At 39.1% G+C, this 3,569-nt stretch overlaps 1 non-coding gene across 1 annotated transcript; it reads left to right on the top strand.

Annotated features, from left to right (window-relative positions):
• Window positions 1-1,512: 1,512 nt before the first annotated feature.
• TRNAR-UCU (transfer RNA arginine (anticodon UCU)) lies at window positions 1,513-1,584 on the top strand. Its single transcript has one exon. It is a non-coding gene; the product is annotated as a tRNA-Arg (tRNA).
• Window positions 1,585-3,569: the final 1,985 nt, after the last annotated feature.

Raw genomic sequence — 3,569 nt, 5'->3', positions numbered from 1 at the left:
GACCTGGGGATTTCTTGGTTCATCATGCTATTGCTCTAGGTTTGCATACAACTACATTGATTTTAGTAAAGGGCGCTTTAGATGCACGCGGTTCCAAATTAATGCCAGATAAAAAGGATTTTGGATATAGTTTTCCTTGTGACGGCCCAGGGCGCGGCGGTACTTGTGATATTTCTGCTTGGGACGCATTTTATTTGGCAGTTTTCTGGATGTTAAATACCATTGGGTGGGTTACTTTTTATTGGCATTGGAAACATATCACATTATGGCAGGGCAACGTTTCACAATTTAATGAATCCTCCACTTATTTGATGGGATGGTTAAGAGATTACCTATGGTTAAACTCTTCACAACTTATCAATGGATATAATCCTTTTGGGATGAATAGTTTATCGGTATGGGCGTGGATGTTCTTATTTGGACATCTTGTTTGGGCTACTGGATTTATGTTCTTAATTTCCTGGCGGGGGTATTGGCAGGAATTAATTGAGACTTTAGCATGGGCTCATGAACGCACACCTTTAGCTAATTTAATTCGCTGGAGAGATAAGCCCGTGGCTCTTTCCATTGTGCAAGCAAGATTGGTTGGATTAGCTCACTTTTCCGTGGGTTATATATTCACTTATGCAGCTTTCTTGATTGCCTCAACATCAGGCAAGTTTGGTTAATTTAGTTTGTTTTTTTTGTACTGTATCAGCACCTAGTTCATTACTCTTGATAGAGAGGGAGGATCTGCCTTTTTAGATTTCTTTTTCTATTTATTTTTCCATCTAGGATTAGAACCGTATACTTGGTAATAATAGCAACGACACATTATGGCAAAAAAAAGTTTGATTCAGAGGGAGAAGAAGCGGCAGAAATTAGAACAGAAATATCATTTGATTCGTCAATCTTTAAAAAAAAAGATAAGAAGCAAAGTTTCTCCCTTGAGTTTGAGTGAAAAAACGAAAATGCGAGAAAAATTGCAATCCCTACCGCGTAATAGTGCACCTACACGCCTTCATCGACGTTGTTTTTTGACCGGAAGACCTAGAGCTAACTATCGACATTTTGGGCTATCCGGACACGTACTTCGAGAAATGGTTTATGAATGTTTGTTACCGGGTGCAACAAGATCCAGTTGGTAAGGATAAAATACCCTTTCGTATTTGTATGGATTTCTGGAATTGATAATCATAGAGGAGCCCTCTTTACCATTCTGTATAAATGGACTATTCTATTTGTATAGATATTGGTAGAGGGGCGTATCCAACCCTCTTTTATCCACTAGTTACCCCTCTTTAGTTTAAGAGTATAGAGCAGTTTGGTAGCTCATAAGGCTCATAACCTTGGGGTTGCGGGTTCGATTCCCACTACCGCCTCCATACTCCTTCTTTATGATATATGCATGATATAATATATACATCATGCATTTGTATCTGGATTTTTTGATTTCCTAAAAGAGTTTTGGTCTAACAGTTTTTTCTCGGAAGAAGCAAAAAAATAAAAGAAAGAATAAAATATGAAAGAAAAGCGTCCATTGTCTAATGGATAGGACAGAGGTCTTCTAAACCTTTGGTATAGGTTCAAATCCTATTGGACGCAATCTTATTTCTATCTATTCTTTAAATAACTATACTAAACTAAAAACAAAGAAAACTTTTTTGCATGATTCAAATGAAAAAGCTTTCTCAACGATTCCTATTCTACTAACAAGAGTAGACATGCAAAATTTATTTGTTACTGAAGAGAAAACCGTTCCAGCTGTTCCTGAATAGCTTCCTTCAAAAGGATTTCCGCTTGCTCGGTGAATGTCTTGCTAGAAGATATAATTTCTTGGAATTGAGGTTTAGTATCTTTTAGATGTTTACGTAACTCATCCAGAAATTTATTTACCTGTTCAATTTCTAACGAATCAAGATATCCTCTTGTTCCGGTATAAATAGTAGCTATCTGCTCTTCCACTGGGAGAGGATTTGCCTGGGATTGTTTAAGCAATTCCCTTAATCGTCGACCCCTTGCCAATTGATTCTGACTTGTTTTATCGAGAGCAGAGGCGAATTGTGCAAAGGCTTGTAACTCTGCGAATTGCGCTAGTTCCAATTTTGATTTGCCAGCTACTTGTTTCATGGCTTTAATTTGAGCCGCGGATCCTACTCTGGAAACAGAAATACCCACATTAATAGCGGGTCGAATTCCGGCATTGAATAGATCCGCAGATAAGAATATTTGTCCATCTGTAATGGAGATTACATTAGTAGGAATATAGGCGGAAACGTCTCCAGATTGAGTCTCAACTATTGGTAAAGCGGTCATACTTCCTTCGCCTAAAAGAGAATTTAATTTAGCGGCTCTTTCTAAAAGGCGTGAATGCAAATAAAAAACATCCCCTGGATAAGCCTCACGTCCGGGAGGTCTTCTTAATAGAAGGGACATTTGGCGATAAGCTTGTGCCTGTTTGGAGAGATCATCATAAATTATTAAAGTATGCCGTTCGCGGTACATAAAATACTCAGCCAGGGCTGCTCCCGTATAAGGAGCGAGGTATTGTAATGTAGCAGGTGAATCCGCCATTTCAGCTACTACAATAGTGTATTCCATGGCCCCCTCCTCATGGAAAGTAGTTACTACTTGAGCTACGGAGGATGCTCTTTGACCGATAGCTACATAAACACATATTACACCTTGCCCTTTTTGATTGAGAATTGTATCTGTGGCTACTGCTGTTTTGCCAGTCTGTCTGTCCCCAATAATTAACTCTCGCTGACCGCGCCCTATAGGGATCATCGAATCGATAGCAATAAGCCCTGTTTGAAGAGGTTCGTATACGGAACGCCTGGAAATTATACTTGGAGCAGGAGATTCAATTAAGCGAGATTCGGAAGCTATAATTTCGCCTTTCCCATCAATAGGTTTAGCCAGAGCATTTACAACACGACCCAAGTAAGCCTCACTCACGGGTATCTGAGCAATTCTTCCTGTTGCTTTTACAAAACTTCCCTCTTGTATCATCAACCCATCGCCCATTAATACAATCCCAACATTTTTGGATTCCAAATTCAGAGCAATACCCCTAGTACCTTCTGCAAATTCGACTAATTCACCTGACATTATTTCACCAAGACCTATAATACGAGCAATCCCATCCCCCACTTGAACTACGCGACCTATATTCTCAATCCCTACTTTCCTATTATATTGTTCAATACGTTCGCGGAGAATTTTATGAATTTCGTCGACTCGAAGGGTTGCCATTAGTGTTTCTTGACTCTTTTTTCGGAAGCAAGGGGAAAAATAATGCCTAAATTCTAAACGAAAGTAGAAGTTCAAGGCCTAATTAATTTAATTATTTCTTCCATTCCAGGGACCCGAGAATGCCAATATTAGCACGAATCGTACGGAAATGTAACTCGGTATTCAAACAACTATTCAGAGTTCCTAGAGCTCCTTGTACGGCCTGTTGGAAAACCCGCTGTCGGACCTGATTCATTGCCCTTTGTTTTTCAAAATAAAGGGTTTCGTTTTTAGACTTTTCCAATTGTTCCAAACTAATAGAAGTAGCATTAATCAAATTTGCTTTTTCTCGTTCT

This window comes from Triticum urartu, unplaced genomic scaffold (genome assembly GCF_056163025.1).
Source record: "Triticum urartu cultivar PI428250 unplaced genomic scaffold, HENAU_Tu73 scaffold1455, whole genome shotgun sequence".
Taxonomy (NCBI): Eukaryota; Viridiplantae; Streptophyta; class Magnoliopsida; order Poales; family Poaceae; genus Triticum; species Triticum urartu.
Note: the sequence above shows the minus strand (reverse complement) of the source record. Positions and strands in the feature narration are given on the sequence as shown.